The sequence below is a fragment of the Aquarana catesbeiana genome, linkage group LG05 (genome assembly GCF_042186555.1).
Source record: "Aquarana catesbeiana isolate 2022-GZ linkage group LG05, ASM4218655v1, whole genome shotgun sequence".
Lineage (NCBI taxonomy): Eukaryota > Metazoa > Chordata > Amphibia > Anura > Ranidae > Aquarana > Aquarana catesbeiana.
The window spans coordinates 376,727,670-376,732,995 of record NC_133328.1 but is presented as its reverse complement, the minus strand read 5'-3'; positions in this window follow the sequence as shown (position 1 = coordinate 376,732,995).

Genomic DNA, 5,326 nt, shown 5'->3' with positions numbered 1-5,326 from the left:
GTCCTCTGGAGCCCACATACGATCGAATTGTCCGACGAAATCCCGTCCGCCGGGCAAAGTCTGCCGTAAAGTCCGCTCGTGTGCACGCGGCATTAGAATTACCATGGCCCTGACACACCAGGTTAAGTGGATAGCAGTTGCTGTATCACATAAGGATATGTACCCAATACACATATACAACTGTGTATCTTAAGATAAACACCAGTCTGGTTAAGAGTAAAGAAGTAATTTATAGTGTAACAAATTGAAAGGGGTAGCAATATATACATTTAGAGACAGGTAGAATGTACATCTAACACAACTGACAGACAGAGGAACTATCACGTGGCAGTAGTTTAAAGTAATGGTCACAGCAGTTAGATCTTTACTGGGTGATCTGCAAACCATTATTAACCAATGGCACAAACCGCATACTACAATGTAATGGTAAACAGCATTGGCATAATTTTCCTGCTATCAGGATACTACTGGTACATCTCATAAAATTAGAATATCATCAAAAATTTAATTTATTTCAGTAATTCAATTCAAAAACTGAAACTCGTATATTTATATAGATGCATTACACAAAGAGTTATATATTTCAAGCATTTCCTTCTTTCAATTTTGATGACTATGGTTCACAGCTAGTGAAAACCCAAAATTCAGTATCTCAGAAATTTTGAATATTACATAAGGCCAACAAAAAAAGGATTTCAAATACACAAATATTGACTTACTGAAAAGTATGTCCATGTACAGTATAGTATGCACTCAATACTTGGTTGGAGCTCCTTTTGCATGAATTACTGCATCAATGCCGTATGGCATGGAGGTGATCAACCTGTGGCACTGCTGAAGTGTTATGGAAGCACAAGTTTCTTTAATAGTGGCTTTCAGCTCATCTGCATTGTTGGGTCTGGTGTCTATCATCTTCCTCTTGACAATACCCCACAGATGGGGTTTAGGTCAGGCAAGTTTGCTGACCAATCAAGCATAGTGATACAATGATCGTTAAACCAGGTATTGGTACTTTATGCAGTGTGGGCAGGTGCCAAGTCCTGCTGGAAAATGAAATCAGCATCTCCATAAAGCTGGTCAGCAGATGGATGCGCTCTCGAATTTCCTGGTAGAGGGCTGCGCTGACTTTCGACTTGATAAAACACAGTGGACCAATACCAGTAGATGACATGGCTCCACAAATCATCACTGACTGTGGAAACATCACACTGGACCTCATGCAACTTGGATTCTGTACCTCTCCACTGTTCCTCCAGACTCTGAGACTTTGATATCCAAATGAAATGCAAAATTTTCGACAGTCCGTGATGATTTGGGGAGCCATGTCATCTGCTAGTGTTGGTCCACTGTGTTTTATCAAGTCCAATATCAGCTCAGCCCTCTGTCAGGAAATTCTAGAGCACTTCATGCTTCCCCCTGCTGACCAGTTTAATGGAGATACTGATTTAATTTTCCAACAGGATTTGGCACCTGCCCACACTGCCAAAAGTACCAATACCTGGTTTAATGATCATGGTATCACTGTGCTTGATTGGCCAGAGAACTTGCCTGACCTAAACCCCATAGAGAATAGACCCAACAATGCAGATGAGCTGAAGGCCACTATCAAAGAAACCTGGGCTTGCATAACACCTCAGCGGTGCCACAGGCTGATCGCCTCCATGCCACGCTGCATAGATACAGTGATTCATGCAAAAGGTGCCCCAACCAAGTATTGAGTGCAAACTATACTGTACATAGACATACTTTTCAGTAAGCCAACATTTCTGTATTAAAAATCTTTTTTTTATTGGTCTTATGTAATTTTTTTATTTTCTGATACTGAATTTTGGGTTTTTACTAGCTGTAAGCAATAATTATCAAAAGTAAAAAGAAAGAAATGCTTGAAATATATCACTCTGTGTGTAACACATCTATATAAAATATATGAGTTTCACCTTTTAAATTGAATTACTGAAATAAATTAACTTTTTGATGATATTCTAATTTTATGAGATGCACCTGTATACTAATAAAGTACACTCTAGGGGTGACTAGACTATAATTCAGATCTACTGCAGCAGTACCCCTTATTGTTATAGGCAATGACTGGAGTCCTTTAGAGCAGCTTAGCTAAAGAGACATTCACATGCCTTGGATCTTCAGCCGGCTAACATCGGGGCCCAGTTTTACAATGGTGCACATGAATACAGTCCCAGTGGAATCTGCATACAGTGGTATAGGCTGCTGGTTATGTGTCTAATCCCTAGATACTCAGTCTCCGACAGCAGCAAGCAGGTTATGGCCTCAAGGCTCTCTCACCAAATTAATTGTCCCAGTGCAACTCTGGTCCTCAGTTCACCAGACTACAAAATTACAGTGTCTGTGCAGCAAGAGACCATATCCCACAGTGACTCAGTTCTCAGTATCTTGGCAATTGGATCCATTCTCCCTCTCTCTCTAGCCCTCAGTGCATAGGGTCTCAATTTCTGCTCAAGCGGCAGGCGCATGTGAGGTAGGCGCACACCCAAACAGGAAGATGTGCTCAGTGTGGTTCCTCATGACATCACCAAGCTCACCAGTGCCTTTGGTGGCCCGGAAAAAAACAGCCTCTGCCTCCTCCCTTGGCACTGTCTCCCCACTGGGAATTGTAGTCCAATGGTCAATAAAAGTTTGTAGAATGGCTTCCCTTGTGAACTTCAACTCCCAGATTCCAATGTGGCCAGCAAAGAAGTCTATATGGCTCCTTTAGCTTGCCTGCTGCCCCTGGGGTGAGAGGCAGACAGTGTGCTTAAACATAGCATGTCAGTTCAGTTATAGTTTAAAGAGCAGCGGCAGACAGTGTTCCAACTCACTCCTTATAGCCAAAAATCTGGCTACAAATACTATTGTTATACAAGATTGATATAGCGCCATCAGTTTGCACAGCGCTTTACAATCTAAAGGGAGACAGTACAGTTACAATACAATATAATACAAGAGGGTTAAGAGAGCCATGCTCATAAGAGCTTACAATCTAATAGGGTGGGGCAAGTGATACAAAAGGTTATAACAGTTGGGTATGAGCTGATGGAAGTGAGAAAAGTTCAGTTAACCACTTGACGACCGCCTCACGCCGATGTACGTCGGCAAAGTGCACGGACAGGCAAAATCACGTACATGTATGTGATTTGCCTTCCGCGGGTGGGGGGTCCGATCGGACCCCCCCCCGGTGCCCGAGGCGGTCGTCTTTTGTCCAGCGGCGATCCGTGATGAGGGGAGACCATCCGTTCGTGGCCCCCCCCTCGCGATCGCCGCCGGCCAATGAGAACACTCCTTGCTGCTGTATGCTAAACAGCAGCAAAGGAAGTGATGTCATCTCCCCTCGGGTCGGTATTTTCCGTTCCGGCCCGAGGAGAGAAGACATCTATGTGAGTGCACAACACACACACACACACAGTAGAACATGCCAGGCACACAAAACACCCCCGATCCCCCCCCCGATCGCCCCCCGATCCCCCCCAATCACCCCCCCCCCCTGTCACAAACTGACACCAGCAGTTTTTTTTTTTTTTTTCTGATTACTGCATAGTGTCAGTTTGTGACAGTTACAGTGTTGGGACAGTGAGTATTACCCCCCTTTAGGTCTAGGGTACCCCCCTAACCCCCCCCTAATAAAGTTTTAACCCCTTGATCACCCCCTGTCACCAGTGTCACTAAGCGATCATTTTTCTGATCGCTGTATTAGTGTCGCTGGTGACGCTAGTTAGTGAGGTAAATATTTAGGTTCGCCATCAGCATTTTATAGCGTCAGGGACCCCCATATACTACCTAATAAATGTTTTAAACCCCTTGATTGCCCCCTAGTTAACCCTTTCACCACTGATCACCGTATAACTGTTACGAGTGACGCTGGTTAGTTCGTTTATTTTTTATAGTGTCAGGGCACCCGCCGTTTATTACCGAATAAAGGTTTAGCCCCCTGATCGCCCGGCGGTGATATGCGTCGCCCCAGGCAGCGTCAGATTAGCGCCAGTACCGCTAACACCCACGCATGCAGCATACGCCTCCCTTAGTGGTATAGTATCTGATCGGATCAATATCTGATCCGATCAGATCTATACTAGCGTCCCCAGCAGTTTAGGGTTCCCAAAAACGCAGTGTTAGCGGGATCAGCCCAGATACCTGCTAGCACCTGCGTTTTGTGCCTCCGCCCAGCCCACCCAAGTGCAGTATCGATCGATCACTGTCACTTTACAAAACACTAAACGCATAACTGCAGCGTTCACAGAGTCAGGCCTGATCCCTGCGATCGCTAACAGTTTTTTTGGTAGCATTTTGGTGAACTGGCAAGCACCAGCCCCAGGCGTCAGGTTAGCGCCAGTACCGCTAACACCCACGCACGCAGCATACGCCTCCCTTAGTGGTATAGTATCTGAACGGATCAATATCTGATCCGATCAGATCTATACTAGCGTCCCCAGCAGTTTAAGGTTCCCAAAAACGCAGTGTTAGCGGAATCAGCCCAGATACCTGCTAGCACCTGCGTTTTGCCCCTCCGCCCGGCCCAGCCCAGCCCACCCAAGTGCAGTATCGATCGATCACTGACACTTACAAAACACTAAACGCATAACTGCAGCGTTCGCAGAGTCAGGCCCTGATCCCTGCGATCGCTAACAGTTTTTTTTGTAGCGTTTTGGTGAACTGGCAAGCACCAGCCCCAGGCAGCGTCAGATTAGCGCCAGTACCCGCTAACACCCACGCACGCACCGTACACCTCCCTTAGTGGTATAGTATCTGATCGCATCAATATCTGATCCGATCAGATCTATACTAGCGTCACCAGCAGTTTAGGGTTCCCAAAAACGCAGTGTTAGCGGGATCAGCCCAGATACCTGCTAGCACCTGCGTTTTACCCCTCCGCCCGGCCGGCACAGCCCACCCAAGTGCAGTATCGATCGATCACTGACACTTACAAAACACTAAACGCATAACTGCAGCGTTCGCAGAGTCAGGCCTGATCCCTGCGATTGCTAACGTTTTTGGTAGCGTTTTGGTGAACTGGCAAGCGCCAGCGGCCTAGTACACCCCGGGTCGTAGTCAAACCAGCACTGCAGTAACACTTGGTGACGTGGCGAGTCCCATAAGTGCAGTTGAAGCTGGTGAGGGTGGCAAGCACAAGTAGTGTCCCGCTGCCAACCAAAAAGACAAACACAGGCCCATCGTGCCCATAGTGCCCTTCCTGCTGCATTCGCCAATCCTAATTGGGAACCCACCGCTTCTGCAGCGCCCGTACTTCCCCCATTCACATCCCCAACCAAATGCAGTCGGCTGCATGAGAGGCATTTTTATGTCCTCCCGAGTACCC